The sequence below is a fragment of the Anolis sagrei genome, chromosome 4 (assembly GCF_037176765.1).
Source record: "Anolis sagrei isolate rAnoSag1 chromosome 4, rAnoSag1.mat, whole genome shotgun sequence".
NCBI classification, from domain to species: domain Eukaryota; kingdom Metazoa; phylum Chordata; class Lepidosauria; order Squamata; family Dactyloidae; genus Anolis; species Anolis sagrei.
In genome coordinates this window covers 37,839,596-37,858,368 of record NC_090024.1, presented here as the reverse complement: position 1 = coordinate 37,858,368, position 18,773 = coordinate 37,839,596, and positions in this window count along the sequence as shown.

The following is an 18,773-nucleotide window of genomic DNA, read 5'->3' as shown; positions in this document are numbered from 1 at the left end:
CACAAAGAATTGCATTTTTTAAAAGCTGCAGAACTAAAATGTTTCTAGAAGGCCTTGAAAGTCTCCCTGCTAGCTATAGAAAGCCTCGATGAACAGCATGGAAAATGAATGGAAATGAGTGATGGGAGGGAAGCAGAATGAATGAAAGAGCTGGGGACAATTATGGAGTAACAATGATTGGTAGCAATACTTTCTCAGTATCTGGGGATTCGGAGAATCATCCAAAGTTCAGGACTCTGGATGTTATATCATTCAACTTGTCTGGACAGTAATTTACTTCTGGAAAAAACTAAAGTATGATATGTATTAGACAACTAGCATAAGGAATACAGCACTCCGGAAATGAAAGAAACTTTATTTCTGGCTAGATAATACTTAAATATTTAGAAGAATCTTTGTCCTTTGAAAGCGCTGAGGTATCAACGTTGGGGTTTTCACATGAACAGGTGTTAGTGCTATCACTCCTGTGAAAGTTGGATCACATTTTATAAAAATGATTGGAATTATTCCCACTGAGATTTCTCACACACAGAAGGGAAAATGTCAAACTATCTGCAGAAATTATCTATGATTGTTCATCTGAAGGTTATTCAGACATTTTGAATCAGCACTTCTATTTCAGAGGTTCCTCCTCATTGACAAAACAATTAACATTTCTGAAAGAGAGATGTTTAAATATGAATTGGGCTCACACATGGTATCCTTATTGGAAACCAGTTTCCTTTTCTGTAAGCAAATTGACCTGAACTTCACTCTAGATAAATAGCATAGGAGACAGTCAATACTGTAGGATGTAGGCAAGAAGTGGAGTGATTATTGTTTTGGATAGTGCAGTTCTTCTATGTAGGACCCAATGGACTATGAATAAATCATTGTCTATGTTCAAAGGAAGTCTAAAAAAACTTCAACTTATCATAGTTAGAGCATGTCAATCAAAACCATGTGAATTTAAGCTATTCAGCTGGTTTAAAAACAATTCAAATGGGACTATCCTAAGTAGGTGAGCAGATCAAATGTGAGCAGATCAATAGGTACCACTTTGTTAGGAAGGTAACAGTGCAGTCATGCAAGCCACATGACCTAGGAGGCATCTATGGACAATGGCAGCTCTTCGACTGAGAAATGGAGATGAGCACCACCCCCTAGAGTCGGACTCACCTAGACTTAATGTCAAAGGGAAACCTTTACCTGTTATCCTAAGTATGATTAAGTCTGGGTTTAACTTGGTAATATTTGCCCAACTTATTCTGAGAAGCCTTAGTCTTAGGCAATACCTCATAGCCCAAGGATGATGGTCCTTCAAGCTTGATGTCTGGGTGGTGGGTTTGTAGGTAGCTGTAGAACCCTATTCTTGATCTGCATGTTATCCTGCAGCGAGGACATCAGTTTCCAGGTGGAAGGTGGTCTCGGTCAGGCTTGAGGCACCTTCCTCTTGGCACATTTCTCCCTTTTGCCCTCCATTTGTACCTCTTTGAATTCTGCAGCACTACTGGACGCAGCTGACCTCCAGTTAGAGTGCTCAAGAGCCAGGGCTTCCCAGTTCTCAGTACCTATGCCCCAGTTTTTAAGGTTGACTTTAAGCACATCTTTAAATATCTTTTCCTGTCTGCCAACATTACTTTTCTGTTCTTGAGTTGGGAGTATAGCAACTGCTATGGAGATGGTTAACAGGCATTTGGACAAAGTGGCCAGTCCAGCAGAGTTGCTGGCAGAGGAGCATCGCTTCAGTGCTGGCAGTCTTTGCTTCTTCCAGCACACTGACATTTGTCTGCCTGTCTTCCCAAGAGGTTTGCAGGATTTTTTTTGGAGGCAATGCTAATGGAATCATTCCAGGATTCGAATGTGACATTTGTAGACAGTCCATGTTTTGCAGGCATATAGTAGGGTCGGGAGGACAATAGCTTTATAAACAAGCACTTGGGTCTGCTTACGGATGTCCCATCTTTAAACACTCTGTGCTTCATTTGGAAGAATGCTGCACTTCCAGAGTCAGGTGGTTTTGTATTTCAGTGTCAATGTTGACTTTTGTGGAGAGTTGGCTGCCAAGGTAGAGGAAATGGTCAACATTTTCTAGTGTTACACCATTAAGCTGTATTTCTGGCATTGCAGAGGGGTTGGTTGGTGACTGCTGGAAGAGCACCTTAGTTTTCTTGATGTTCGATGAGAAGCCAAGTTTTTCGTATGTTTCTGCAAAGGTGCTTAGAGTGGCTTGTAGGTCTTCTTCTGAATGTGCACATACATTGTCATCAGCATACTGGAGTTCTATAACAGATGTTGTTGTGAACTTGATTTTGGCTTTCAGTCTGCTGAGGTTAAAATAGCTTGCCATCTGTCCGATATATGCTTTCCACTCTGACAGGAAGCTTCCCATCAACAAGATGAAGTATCATGCCCAACTTATTGCCCAGCATAGCATAAGAGTTCCACAGGCAAGCATCTGCTGTAACTTCCCACCCACTTCTCACCAGTGGCCATTTTGTGGCTGGTGAAGAAGAGAGAATGTAAGAGAAATACCATAACTATATACAAACTAATGGCATCTTCCACCAAGATCCACAAGATCACATCAAGAAGCAAGTAAGTTCCACCAGCAAGTTTATTTAAGGAAACAAGTTTTAGAAACCAACTGCCAAAGTCTGCATTTATAGGAGACAAAGTAGTTTTTGACAACAAATGAGATAAAATCAATTGTGGTGATTTCAAGGGTGAGTTGCCTTTTAGAATTAGTTCTCTTTCTTTCTGTTTACTGGAGGATTGTTTTGAAGTCATTGTCAGACTCTCCTTTTTTTCCCTAGTGCAAAATCAACTGAGCAGAAAAACAAACCACTTCCATTGGAGACTGTTTAATGCTGGTCATTTGGGCCAATTTATTGGAAGTGTTGATTTGGGTGACCCAGGATGTGTGACAAGGTATCATAAGAGTAGCAAATCAATAAGAAAGGCAGAAGAAATGGAATGGGGAAAGGCTCCACGTAATTGCAATCACTTTGAAGATAAAATATAACACTGATTGCTCTCTCAGACAGAGTTCATCAGCAGAGGTGGCAAGAGTACTCCAGAGTACAATATAGCTTTTGAAATGAAATATAATCACCAGCCCATAGTTGCAACAAAAATGGCCCTTACAACATGGCTTGCTCAATAGTAAATGGGGGACTGTTGTTACATGGCATCAGCTTTGCTGGTGTTTTGCTTCACCAAGTAAAATATGAGGGCAAAGATACTTGATCCTTTCTTTTGGTCAAGCACCTAGAGATTTCAGTATGTTCACACAACTCCTGTGCATATCTCCTTTAAAAGTATTTGGTAAACTGAACCCAGTTAGAACCATTGAACTTCTCATGTCACATTTTGGTGCTGTGTTCTGACCAAGAAAACAATGATCAGCATCCTGTTGGAGAATAAGCACATTATAACAATTTAGGCGACTGGACTGACCTTGAAGGACCTTGAAGGAGCTGGGGGTGGTAACGGCCGACAGGGAGCTCTGGCGTGGGCTGGTCCATGAGGTCACGAAGAGTCGGAGACGACTGAACGAATGAACAACAACAACAAACAATTTAGGCATAAGTGGTGGTAGCTATGGGCTCAGCAGCCATATAGGATGCAAAGCACTGGAGAAATGGGCTGTTCAGGGTATTTCCAGACAGCACTTATTCATGGATTTTAGTGAGGGGCAAAAAATCCGGGGACTTCAGGAGAGGTCCACATACAGACCTGTTCATCCTGGAATTGCTGCCTCCGTTGCCCAGACTTCATGTTTCATTCCGAGCTTTAGAGGCTCCCAAGATGGCTGCCGCTGGACTTCCACTGAAAATTGACAGGTTTTTTTTAAAAAAAACAACCTCATGAGATGTGAATATGCGGATGTGGGGTGATTCTGATATGTGGATAACCACAAAAGTTCCATTCTTTTGCCCTCCAGACATTTTGTTAACTATTTCACACACAAACAAACTTCATGAGGTATGACTACTGCTGCCTAAATCAGCAGTACACAGACAGGAACACACACTTTTAAGCCAGGAACAGAACTTTGTCATTATCTACTATTGTTACAGCCTGGCTGCCTGGCCATCTGTCCAGACAGGGTTAGTAGCGTACTAGTGGCATAGAACAACAGGGTGATGTTCCTGGGTTATACATGTCTGTCTCTGATTGCTCTTCTTGTGAAAAGAGGTACACATATAACATTGGCTAAGGGGCCACAACTTTGTCCTGGCCAGAGAAAATGTGCCCTCCACTTGTTTCATGAAGTTTCTGGCACACAAATAAAGTTTTTGCCTTCTACTCAAGTTTCACCTTCTTTTCAGGAAATGACCAATCAGGAACAAGCATCTAAAACACAGGAACAAACCCAGATAATAAATCCCATGATTTCCGATTGCAGGGACATACAAACATGTGAAGATCCGGATATTTGGCTAAAACCACAATATTCCTACACCTGGAATCTTGCATTTTTTGCCTTTTGTTGCAATTACTTCCGGGTTTACAGTGAACAGTGTCTGGCCACCCTCCTGTTTGCTGCAGAAGCTACTGGGATAACAGTACTGTCTGGATGGGCCCTCAAATATAGATTTGTATCCATCTTTCCTTTGCCAACCCAATGTAAACCTTGACAAAGTGCAACAATTCTCATAATATACCAGTGGGATTTCAAGCAGTGGATATGTATTTAATGTCCAAGTTGAACTGTAAGATTATTAACTGGGAAGGAAATCCATTGAGTTCAATTCGGCTTCTTCTCCCTTTGTGTATTTAAGACTATTGATTCAGTGATTTGCTATAGATCAGCAAGCATTTCTGATTTCAAATACTTTAATGATTGCAACATTTTAAAGGAAAATGATTCGAATGAATAAACTTTTGTGTAACCATGAATCCTGAAATCCCAATGCTCTTCACCTGTGAAGTTTGAGTATAATGCAATCCCTTTAACCATGGAACCAATACATGCAATATCACATATCCACAGTTTCACTTATTTTCTTACTACTCCCTGTACAAGCTATACTTTCATTTTATTTATATCCTACTTACTCCTTTGGTGAGTGCGAGTATTTTTACATGGCTTTCCTTCCTACTTCATACTCATGGGAAATAGGTCAGACAATGAGAATATCTCAGTGTGGCAGGTAGGACTAACCAGGGATGCCACCTTGCCTGCTCCCAGCCTCATGATCTTACAGAGGAATGAGAAACACCCACTGGCCCAGCAATATGCCTACTGTGAGTGGCAAATTGAGAGCATTTAGAAATGTGGTTTGGTAGCCAAAGAAATGGGGTAGGCACAGTTACAAAGCGATTTTTTTTACAAAGAGAATGCAAACACTGAAAATATTAAGAGTTTTAAGTACTAATTATTTCCTTTTAGCATTGTCTCATTCTTTGAAATGCTAGTAATTTGGATACCAAAGTCTCTATTAAATCCTCTGCAAGGAATCTTTGAATGACTAGTAAGGCCCTTCTACACTGTCATTTAAAATCCAGATTATCTGCTTTGAACTGGATGATATGGCAGTGTAGACTCAAATAATCCCGTTCAAAGCAAATAAACTGGATTATTTGATTTGATAACCAGAATTATATGGCAGTGTAGAAGGGGCCTGAGTGACTCTAAAAGGGAGGATCTGGGAGATAGAAGATGCAGGTCAGTTGAAGTGATATGGAGATTCCAGAATTCTCAGTTGGGCCTAATTTGGAGCAGAAGACTTTTACCCAGGATTCATGTATCTGGTTACTGGAATCCTTGCCTGTCTCCCATTGCTGGCAGGATAATCCTCATAGTCTGGAGAAGCAAGAGATTTACGATCTCATCATACGGTGCTAGATTTGGTGGCAAATGCCGATCTAGCCCTGGTAATCCATGATGTTGTGCTAGATCAGTGGGTGAAGGGGGGTGGAACTGGCATGCTGCCGCTGCCCTGACAACATGGGAGGTTTCCTGTGTTACCATTCCTTTAATAGGGGAAGCCACACACTCCACGTGCGCACCACACTTCCTCCTGTGTGAAGAGCTGCTGGAGGACCCCACCAAAGTGGGGCATGTGAAGAGGTGAACTTGAGTGCCACAGAGAGCCAACGCCAAATGTATGATGAGGTGATTAGAGGGTGCCACAAGATGAGACTCTACAAAAAGGAAAACAGGCAAAGGAAAGCCATGATATAATTGTTGTTAAGCACTCTTTCTCATCTTTCTCGGTTTATTTGTGCTTTTGCTAAATCTCTGAGGCCCCTTCTACATAGCTGAATAAAATCCCACATTATCTGCTTTGAACTGCAATATAACACAGTGTGGACTCAGATTACCCAGTTCAAAGCAGATACTGTGGGATTTTCTGCCTTGATATTCGGGTTAAATGACTGTGTGGAAGGGTCCCCAGTCTATTCTAGCTTTTAGCAACTTACCCATGTCCTCCTGGGATCTTCATCCTGAGACCACATACTTGCATAGTACACAGACCCATCCTGAAGATACTTTCAGTAGTTCCTAATCCAAATGTCTATCTGAGGGCCCTTCCACATAGCTATATAACCCAGAATATCAAGGCAGATAATACACAATATCTGCTTTGAACTGGATTATCTGAGTCCACACTACCATATAATCCAGTTCAACGCAAATTTTATACAGCTGTTTGTGTGCAATATGCACATTTAGGCTATGAGCTCTAGAACACACAGATAAATGTTTGTTCTTAAATATTTAGGTGATTTTCACATATGGCTCTTAGGGAACAGTAATCAATTGGTGTCATTCCAATTTCATGTGTACCTTCATGTTGTTTCTTACTTATGGTGACTCTGAGGGCCCTTCCACACTACCATATAACCCAGAATTATCAAGGCAGAATAACCTGCAATCTCTACTTTGAACTGGAATATCTGAGTCCACACTGCCAGATAATCTGGGATAAACAGAAAACCTGGAATCAGATCCTGGAATATAGGGCGTGTCTGGAAGGGCCCTAAGGTGAACCCCTCATAGGGTTTTCTGGGGCTTAAGATGTGTAACTAGCCTAGGGTCACCCAGGAGTTTCACAGCTGAGCAACCTTTCAAACCTCATCCCTGTTGTAGTTCAAAACTCAAAACACTACACCACACTGGCTTTCAGTACCATTCCTAATAGATGTTCATTTATACAGACATATCTGTTCAGTTTGGGACTTGGTTCCTCAAGTCCATCCTGAAACATAGTCATGAGCATCTACCTGAAAGCTTTACCTATTTATGAAGAAAGTTTCTCAATGCTGCTTTGAGAGTCTTATTTTTGGCAGCAATTGTTTCTTGTCACCCAGTTTGACATCCAAGATTATTCCTAACGATGGAAAACTAGAAAGGACAGGTTAGGATCTTCAGAAAGCAACCACAGCAGGGCATAGCTATTACCATCCTCAAACAAGATAAGAAAATGAAATGTCACTAATGGAACATTTGAGGCACTGATCAAAAGTGTTAAATTAGAGCTGACATCCATTAAATTATATCCTCTCTTCATTTGTGTAAGATCTTGGACTTCGGTCATTATGACATGCTCTGTACTCCCAACAGAAATAAATTAACTGAAGCTCTCCTTCAAGCTATTGCAAAACATAGTCCTATAAGTATCATTCTGCCCAGCAGGAATTTCAATTAAAAAGAAATTACTTTAGACCCATTTTCTCCAAGTCTAAGAATTCAAAGCCTAATGGAGTAAGATCACTTCTCGGGAGGTGCTGTGACATCTGCTGGAGAACTACAAAAGAAAAGATGGTCTCTAAACCAATATTTTCTGCAATGGAAGATCTACTTCCAGTGTTATTTTGTCAGATCTTGCTACTTCTTATGTTTCATGATCTGAGCTAGGGCTTTTTGGTGTCATTTCTTCCCAATTATTTTTGTTCAAAGGCTGTTTCCATGAAGTCTAACAGCTCATACATTGCTTCCCTGAGGGTTGCCAATGATGAGGCTACTTTGGATGGTTGACTTTTAACTAGGATGCTACAAGTCTTTAAGGATAGGTACATGAAAAAAGAAGTCCCACTCAAAGATCAATGCAGAAATTCAAGGTGAGCACAGTCCTTTCTGTAGCTAGTATCTCTAAAACTGTTCTCACCTTGAAATTGTGAGACATTTATGGAATCTCTCCATCACTTTTCTCAAACCCAAGAAGTTGCTTTAGGTATGGAAAAGAGGAAGGCAACAGCAATTGATAGCCATGTTTTTGGGAGCCATTTTCTTTTTATAAGACTAGATATCCCAGAGGGAGACAGTAGCATCAGTCTTAGGGCGCATCCACACAGCTCGCAAAATACGCGAGTTCCTGCGCTTTTACCTGAGGCGTCCAAATGATGCCTCAGGTAAAAGCAAATTCATTCGGCACAAAGCAGGAAAACTCTTTCAAAAGACCCAAGTCTTTCCAGGTGTTGACCCTGTGTGGATTGAGCCCAGGGATTACATCGCGTGACTTCTGGGCCCAATCCACACAGCTGTCTTGGGATTTCTGGGCTCCTGGGACATAGAAATGAAACACCGAGGAAGGAGGAAAATTGTCATTTCTACACGCTGTTGCTAGGAGAGGGCCAGCAGCAGGGGAATGGCAGCCGGGCAAGTAATTTTTACTTTGTAAGGTTTTTAAAGGTTTTTCGGTTTGGGTTGTTTATCCCATTGCAAATTGCTGTTGCTGTTGTGGTGGTGGTGTGCCTTCAAGTAGTTTCCAGCTTACAATGACTGTAATGCAGACCTATTTCAAGAATTTCTGGGGCTGAGAGTGTGTGACTCACCCAAGGTCACCCAGTGGGTTTCCATGATTGAGTAGGGATTCAAACCTTGATCTCCAGAGTTCTCATCCAACACACAAGCCCACCCTACCATAGTGATTCTCTAATTAGAACACACCCATTCAATCAATTAATTTAACATATTGATAAATCCAAGGTTTGCTCTAATTAAGAGTAACAATAAATAATGTTCAAGTGAACTGGTTACACTAATTTTATTTACACAGCCAGAAACTTAATATGATCATTATGCAATGGCCAAAAAAGTACAATTACGTGTTTAAGAGAATTGATACACGACACAGAGAAGATTCCAGCCTCTCTTTGTCTCATAATGGGGCTAGATAGGGTTATACTCTCCCTGATGATACAGGTTCACAGTTTGGGTGTATATCAGAATTCAGCATTGAACCAGGAGGACAAGAGTTCTGTGATGGGTTTTGCACATTCAATTGCACTCATTCCTTGAGATGTCAGATCTTGCCATGGTGGTACATGCATTAGTTAATGTCTGTTTAGATCAGAGGTCCTCAAACTAAGGCCCTGGGGCCGAATATGGCCCTCCAAGGTCATTTACCCGGCCCTCATTCAGGGTCAACCTAAGTCTGAAATTACTTGAAAGCACACAACAACAGCAACAATCTTCTCTCATCAGCCAAAAGCAGGCCTACACTTCTCAATGAAATACTAATAAGTTTACATTTGTTAAGATTGTTCATCATTATAATTATTATATTGTTTTTAAGTGTTTTTTGTAGTACAAATAAGATATGTGCAGTGTGCATAGGAATTCATTCATGTTTTTTTCACATTATAATCTGGCCCTGCAACAGTTTGAGGGACTGTGACCTGGCCCTCTGTTTAAAAAGTTTGAAAACCCCTGGTTTAGATTATGATAACGCCCCCTATTTGTGCTACCTTTAAAGAGTATTCATAAAGTGCAGCTGGTTCAAAGAGCTGCATACAGATTGCTAACTGGGCCTGGTTGCAGGAAGTGTATAATAAAACCTGACACATGAGAAAGCCTGTAGTCAAGTGACTGATTTGCTCTGCTAAGATTGCTCTCCAGGTGCCCAGTGTTGATGGTCAGCTTCAAAGGAAGAGTACTCTCGCTTTCATCTGTTTTTAAACCAGACTTGTTCAAGGTAAAGGTAAAGGTTTTCCCTTGACATTAAGTCCAGTCGTGTCCGACTTTGGGGGTTGGTCGTCACCTCCATTTCTAAGTGCCGGCATTGTCCATAGACACCTCCAAGGTCATGTGGCCAGCATAACTGCATGGAGCGCTGTTACCTTCCCACCGGAGCAGTTCCTATTGATCTCACATTTGCATGTTTTTGAACTGCTAGGTTGGCAGAAGCTGGGGCTAATAGCAGAAGCGCACGCCACTTCCCGGATTCGAACATGTGACCTTTCGGTTAGCAAGTTTAGCAACTCAGTGGTTTAACCCACTGCACCACCGGGGGCTCCAATCTTCCAATAAAGACAACCATCCAATAAAGAGCTATCATCTGGAAAACAGAACACATGGCTATCTCATCAAGTGAGCCGATTACCAGCACACAATTGAATATATGTGTAACTGAATGCATGGGGCTGGCATTCAGTAACATGAAGCTGCCTCCCAATAATGACCTACAGTGTGACAATCAGAACCAGGTCCCTTAACAACTCCATATTCTGCCAGATTGCTGACAAGAGAGCCTTGGAAGTCTCGTTCTGGAGAACCCTGATTGCCCGCAGAACAGATCTCCATCACTCAGTGTGGCAACTGGCTATTAAGGGAGCAGGGGCATTTGTGATCATGACAATAGTACCAAATATGAATCCCAGTTATTAATATTTAAGTCTTGCTTGCACATTTGTAGCTGTTCAACTGGATGCCAGCCTGTATTTATACCCTATCTTTCCTCCAAAGAACTCTTGGTTCTTTCTGTCAGCCCCACATATCCTCATGCAACCTTGTCATGTAGGTCATGCTAAAAGAAAGCAACTTAATCCAAGGTCAACAGTAATTTTCATGGCTAAGTGGGTATTTAAACCCTGGGTTCAGGCAATGACAGCATGAAAGCTCCAGAAGACAATTGGCTAAAAGGGAATGTTTTTCCTTCTGTGTCAGAAATGTCATTTTTTATGTAAAAATCTGATCTTGGTGACCTACTTTATTTAATGAGCACTTGCAGCTCAATGTAGAGCATAACGAAACAGACGCTTGCATATTCCTGGAGGTTTGATAATAAGAAGGTTGCAGCTTGCACAATAACAGAAATTGTACAAATACAGAGAAACCTATTAGAAATACTTTTGTGAAGGTGAACGTTCAAGGTCATGCTTTCCCAATAATCTGTAATTTTATGTCTTAATATCCCATGTAAATTCTACAGGAAATCAATTTGCTCAAAAAAGGAAGGGATAATCAGAACCTCTCTTTAATACAAAATGTTTCCTACTTCAAGGTTTTTTGATGAAGCTCTTAATATTGACTGTGGCTTCCTGTTAGGCTTTTCTTTGTGCTGAATACTCTTTTATGAACACTTTGATTATTTTTCAATAGGCAGTTTTACTCCTTCATCGTTTTTCTTACTTAAGAGCTCTTGCCAACATTTTGCTGCATTGTAAATGATTAGCGCCTTTAATGGAGTGAAAGGTAGGGGGACAATTAACATAGAGTTGGAACATTACACTTGAACAGAAGTGGCACGTCCACTAAAACGTATTCCTTAGGCAACAAGACTCCAGTTCTTCTTAACCAAGGCACAAAGTCAGTTCCTAGCACTGCTCTTTCCTCAGAGGATATGTCCCTGGACAGGTTCAACTGAATGTCACTGAATCACCATACCTCTAGTCCAGTGATTCATTGTGCCCCCGGTAGTGCAATGGGTTAAACCCTTGTTCAGGCAGGATTGATGACCAACAGGTCAGTGGTTCGAGTCCAGGGAGAGTTGATTGAGCTCCCTCTGTCAGCTCCAGCTCCCCATGTGGGGACATGAGAGAAACCTCCCACAAGGATGGTAAAACATCAAACATCCAGGTGTCCCCTGGGACAATGTGCTTGCAGACAGCCAATTCTCTCACACCAGAAGTGATTTGCAGTTTCTCAAGTAACTCCTGACACACACACACATGCACACACAAACCCATACCTCTAGCCCAGTGGTTCTCAACCTGTGGGCCCCCAGATGTTTTGACCTTCAGCTCCCAGAAATCCTAATAGCGGGTAAACTGGCTGGGATTTCTGGGAGTTGTGGGTCAAAACACCTGGGGACCTACAGATTGAGAACCACTGCTCTATCCTTGAGAAATCTCTATGTTCTCCAATGTGACTCTATGGTAATTTCCAAGGAAATTAGAGGTGCCTTGGGAATTCCAGGGAAATCATTATGTACTTGTGTCTCAATGCTCGAATATTACAAATGTTCCCCAATTTTCTAAACATGCATAACTAAGTAGTGTCTTCTGACCCACACACCTGCCTTAATAGCCAGCAACCACATTGGGTGATGAATTCAGTTTCTGATTGGGAAGCAAGACTCCCTCCTGGCAGTGAGTGATGCTGGAACAAGGGCTGATGACAAGGATCCTATTTCTGCTTGTTGCTGTTTCACCCACATATTAAGTGGGTAGGTGGAAACATCCTCTTCACCCTAATTAAAAGCTGGATGGATCTGCTGCACCCAAACTGTCTGTTGTCTTTTAAAGGCAGGTGGAGTAGCATTTATGCAGAATAAGAATCCATAATTCAATCAGTTGTAGATTTCTGGCTCCAAATATGCATCTACACTATAAAAATAATGTAGTTTGACACCACATTAGATGCCATGGCTCCATTAGATGCCATAGCTCCATGGTATAGAATCCTGGGAGTTATAGTTTTATGAGATCTTTATCCTTCTCTCCCCAAGAGTGTTGATGCCTCATCAAATTGCAAATTCCACAATTTCATAGCATTGGTCCAAGGCAGTTGAAATGCTGCCAAACTGCATTAATTCCACGGTGTAGATTCACCCTGCATCATGAATCCAAACTGCAAAACTGAGTGCCAGACTTCGTTCCTATTAGATTGTGTTTTTACACAAAAACAAAAAAGCAGACAGATTTCAGTTGAGAACCTGGGCAGCCTTTTCTATATGATTTCACCCCATCTTTTGAATTATCAGAGCATGGAATTTGCTTTCCGTCAGCCAAGCAAACCATAGATCAAGAAACAGAAGCAAAGCTGCAAATTGCTGTGAATGACTGATCTGATGTCTGTTGAATGAAGGTTTGATAAGTTGATATTATTACTGCCCCACAGCTTTTGTGGCAGGTACATCAAGTAGCAATTTTGCCTTCAGAACAGCTTCTTTTTTTCTTCCTAATCCAATATAAAATAAGTCTTGCATCAAGACATACTTTTTGCCTTAAGTCAGTCTATTTCTCATGTTGAGAGTCAATGGGATGCAATGGTAGACTCCTGGATCAGAACTTGAAAGATCCAGGTTCAGCTTCCCATTGAGCCAAGAAAATAATTGATTAACCATGGACTAAAGCACACGTGTCAAATGCAAGCCCCTTGAGCTGAATCTATCCCACAATGTCATTTTATGTGCCCCCTCCCCAGATGCTGGACAACTCCATCATTGGACAACATGATTAGAACTTATGGGAGTTGTGATACAGTAACATGTGGAAGGCTGTAGTTTGTTCTGTTTAATCAGGATACTGCAATTTTAATTAAGATACAAAGTCTGTGGGTTTGATTTTGAAATGTCCTTTAATCTTTCCCCAACCTCAGAGCCACAAGTCCTATTGGGTTGCAATTCCTAATAGCCCCAGTCCATACAGTAAGTAATCAAAAGTGATGGGAGTTCTCGTTCTATAACAACTGGGGACGCAAATTGGGTAAAAACTAAAGAACACCTACCATTATGTTTTTTAAAAAGGTTGTCCTCTGCATCCATGGTTTCAACAGTCCTTCGAAAGCAACCATAAGGCCGACGTGGCCCTCAGTGAAAATGAATCTGACACCCGTGACTTAAAGCCTGACCTACTTCACAAGATAAGATTCTTATTGTGCCGTCGCGCCTGGGGCTATTATTCTCAACAAAGGAGAGATGGACGTGTCTTCTTTCCCCCAGGGGAGTGCTTCTTGCCCTCCTTTAGGAAACTGGAACTCCCAAGAACCCAAAACGATGTAAATAACTCAAAACAAGTTTTATTTGTCACAAAGTCATTTCTTCAATGCAATAAACTGGAAACTCTAGGGGGGGGGGGTGAAGGAAAACACACTGTATAGTCTCTCTTAGTCCTGGGTCCAAGGGTTTAGAAGCTGAGAAGCCTCACCAGGTTTCCTCTTCCTCAATGGCTGGCAATGCCGGAGCAAAATCACAGCCCCAGTTCAAATGGCCTATTTTGAAGATGCAGGATCTTCCTCTGATGCCAAAAGAACTGGCTTGAAGGCGCCTGGGTCTCCTCAGTAGTCGTCCAGGATGATCTGGACATACAGCATGAGTCCCAGGGGTAAAACCTCAGAATTGGTGCTATGAGGTAACTTCACAGGGTCCTATAAAAATGAAGTCTGTTACTCACGTCCATGTTGCAGAAACTCTCTTGGTAGAATGAAAAGAAAGAGGAAGTTCTCCCCTCTTGCAGGAAGAGGTGGAGCCAAACAGTGCTGATTGACAGCTACAAGTAACCAATGCATACAAATATACAAAAACATGGCAAAAGGGGCAGGATTAAACATGATACAACAGTTTACATCTTACAATTAACAGTTTTATATATAGGTGGCGCCACTCACGCCGTCACACTCCCGGCCTAGATTTTCGGACTTTCGAAAATCTAAACAAAAATGAAGTTAAACACCTTTAACTTTTATAACTCTAAGACTGTAGGTCTTGAGAAAATAACACAACCATATCGCTAATAGGCCTGTCAAATAAGGAAACCCTTTCATTTGAAACGACCTTAACTTGGGCCTTGCGCACTCTATTGTCAGAGCTAGGATATACTTTAGACACAATACCCTTAGCCCATTGGTGTCTAGGAGCATCCTTTTGTTTAAGTAACACCAAATCTCCAACCTTCACGTTGACTGTTTCATGTTGCCAAATCTTTCTTTTCTGTAGTAAACTCAAGTATTCCGACTTCCAACGCTTCCAAAATTGGTTAGCCAGGGATTGGACGCGTTTCCATTGGGCTCTATATGACCCCTCTGCAACAGGCAACATGATATCATTCCAACCCAGAACCTTTTGAGTCAAAATTAAAGCTGGAGTTAACAACTGTGGATTGTCTGGGTCACTGGTAAGCGGGGCAAGTGGTCTGTTGTTAATAATGGCTGAGATTTCAGCCATGAATGTGACAAACATTTCGTGTGTGAGATGCTTGTGCTCTGTTAGGATGGAGCTGAGTATCCTCCTGCAAATACCTATCATCCTCTCCCAGGCACCGCCCATGTGGGACGCGTGAGGGACATTGAACATCCAAACTATTTGCTCTTGGTTTGCGAAATCATGGATGGTTTCATCCCTTTCAAATAGGGCCAGACAATTGAGCTCTTTGGTAGCGCCTATGAAGTTGGTACCACGGTCAGATCTGATGGTCTTAACGGGGCCTCTGATTGCTATGAACCTTTTAAGGGCATTGAGGAAGGAAGATGAATCCATGCTTTCAATTATCTCTATGTGTACTGCTCTAATCACAAGGCATGAGAAAAGTACCGCCCATCGTTTGGAATTGGCGCTACCACCTCTAGTTTTCCTTACAGTGACCTCCCAGGGTCCAAATACATCAATACCGATGTGAGAGAATGGGGGGTCTGTAGCTGTTCTATCTGGTGGTAAATCTGCCATAAGCTGACTTTGACAATCACGCCTAAGATGTCTACATTTAACACAATTGTAAATCACTTTACCAACAAGTTTACGAGCATTAACAATCCAAAACCCATGGTTTCTTAGGGCAGACTCAGTAAATGTCCTTCCCTGGTGTTTAACCTTTGCATGGAAATGCTGTGTTAACAGCAGAGCTATGTGGCTATGGTGTGGCAAAATTACAGGATTTTTAACACAGGATCTAATCTTTGCTCTTTTTAGTCTACCTCCAACCCTAAGGAGACCTTCATTATCCAGGAAGGGGTTCAAGTCCTTTAAACAACTATTTTTGGGCAAGGATGTTTTACTTTCTAAACAGGCTATTTCTTCTGAAAAACAATGTCTTTGAGTGGATCTCAAGATGACTGTTGAGGCTCTAGAAAGATCTTGGGGCTGAATTGCACCACTGTTTCTGGTAGTGATGTAATGTATGAGCCTGGCAATGGCTGCCTGAAGTCTAGTCCATTTGCTGAATCTTTCAAATTTGGCTGGATTTAAACCTTGTCCTGGTGAGTCTTGGCCATCGATGGTAGATTTGCAAGACTGAATTTCTGGCAACACAGTGTCTTTGGGCACTGCGATGCTTTCTGGAAAGGAAGGATTTTGAAGACATTTGGGACCGGTGATCCAAGATGACTTAGACAACTTTGAGGCTGATGTTCCTCGAGTCGCTACATCTGCCGGATTTTCTGAAGTGGATATGTAATGCCACTGATTGTAGTTGGAACTCTTCAGGATGGTGTTGATCCTGTTTGAAACATAAACTTTATATCTGTTGGTGGTGTTTTGTAGGTAACCTAACACAACCATGCTGTCTGTGTGAAAGAATACCCTTTGAAACAATTGTCCAGTTTCTTCTCTGATGGTTTGACTCAACTGAGTGGCTAAGACAGCGGCACAGAGTTCTAATCTGGGTACTGTAGAGTCCATGGGTGCTATTTTAGCCTTTGACATCACAAATCCTGAAGAGCAGGTACTGACGCCTCTTTGTCTGGCATATGCGACTGCAGCGATGGCCTTGGTGGATGCATCGCAGAATATGTGCAGTTCCATGATCTCTGAAGGTGAGGAACTGTTTGCTATGTACTGTCTTGGCAGTTGTGTGTTTTCTAAGCCTTGTGCTTGGCAAGTCCAATTCTTCCATTGTGACATGAGATCTTGGGGAAGCTCTTGGTCCCAGGTGAGCTTGCGCTGAATTGCTTGTTTGAAAAGCAATTTGGCTGCGATGACCACTGGAGACACTATACCCAATGGATCGTAAATGCCATTGATGGCAGACAACATAAGTCTTTTGGAGGTGACTCTGCCCAATTTGGGGGCTCTTAAAGTAAAACAGTCTGTAGTTACGTTCCATAACAAACCTAGACTGGTTTGAGCGTTCAAGTCTTGAAACAACTTTGATGCATCCTTTTCCACCAAGTCTTCTGGTGGGAAGGCCTGAAGTATCTCTGGACTATTTGAATTTATCTTGTGAAGACGGATGTTGGCCTTGCTCAGCATTTCTTGAATTTCTTTAACTGTCTTTGAAGCTTGTTGCGCAGAATCAAAGGACGTAAGAAGATCATCGACGTAAAAGTTCTGGTTGACAATCACTGATGTTGATTGGCTAAACAAATGGCCAAATTTGTCTGCAGTCTTTTTTAAACAATAATTGGCAACTGCCGGAGACGGAGTGTTACCAAACACGTGAACCCTCATCTGGTATTCGGTCACGTCAGAGAGGGATTCAGTATCTCTAAACCATAAAAACTTCAAGAACTTTCGATGTTCTGGGCAAACTAAAAATGCATAAAACATTTTGTGTATGTCGGCTATTACTGCATACTTCTTTTCTCTGAACCTTAAAAGAACTCCAAGCAGGCTGTTAAGCAAGTCGGGGCCTTTAAGAAGAACATGGTTCAAAGCTTTGCCTTGACATTCAGCACTAGCATCAAAAACAATGCGGACTTTGTCGGGTTTCTGAGGATGTGTCACTTTGTGGTACGGCAGGAACCACTGCTCTTCTCCCTCCGCACATGCACTGGCTGGCTCAGCGTAGTTACTGCTGAAGAGGTCTTCCACAAACTGGGTGATCTGGGTTTTCACCTTGGGATCCTTTAACATCCTTCTTTTTAAGGACAGAAGACGATGAAGGGCAACATCTCTGTTGTTGGGTAGAGACGGTCTTTCTGGCTTGAAAGGTAGAGGCGCAATCCAATTACCTTGAGGGTCTTGAGTGACTTGGTTGTTCATCATCTCAAGGAACTTCTGTTCATCTTTAGAGAAGGCTGTTTGCTCATCTCTCTCTGTGACTTCGAAGATGGAAGAGTAATCAGGCATCACTCCCTGGCAACAAACTGAAATGTGGCTGGCACATCCTTGCATTAGTGAAGGCCTTTTTGTGACAGGCTGGAACATCTTGTTCAGGCAGACCGGACCTAACACCGTCCATCCTAAAGGCAACTGCTGAGCTATGGGGGATCCCTTAGGACCTTCAATCTGGTTGCTAACACGGAACAGCATGGGACAGTCTGCGCCGATAAGCATGACGATGTCTGTTTCCAAGTCTAAAGCTGGAATTAGATCTTGGATGCCTTTGAGATGAGGATGGGCTTGTACCACCTCCTTTGTGGCTATTTGTTCTTTGTTTCTGGGGATCAGGCTGCATTCTATGAGGTCAGGAAGTTCATAACTGGCCTTTTGTCCAAAAGGCGAAATTTTGAACTTTGTCGCAACTCTGCCATACATTTTATTCTTTCCTGAACAAGTGGATATGGTGTACTCCACTGTCTTGCTGTGAAGGTCGAACATGTCAAAGAACTCTGGGGTTGCAAGAGAAGCATCACTTTGGGCGTCCAAGGCGACGTAGACCTTTTTTCTGTTCCACGGCTGCTTGTCTGGATACACCTCTGCCAGGCAGATTGGGTGGCAAATCCTGGGCTTGTTGCTATTTTGGCATAGCTTGGTGCAGGCAACAGCAGGAGCCTTGAGAGCTACCTGAGGTTCTGCAGGCCTTTGATCATCTTTAGCTTCTTCTTTGACAGAAGACTTTGATTTTGCTTTGAATTGAGTAGAGTCGAAGTTGTGCATTGCAGAGCAATGCTTGATGCTATTACAGTGTTGACATTTCACCTTCTCCTTGCAGTCTTTGGAGAAGTGAATAGTGGAGCCGCAACA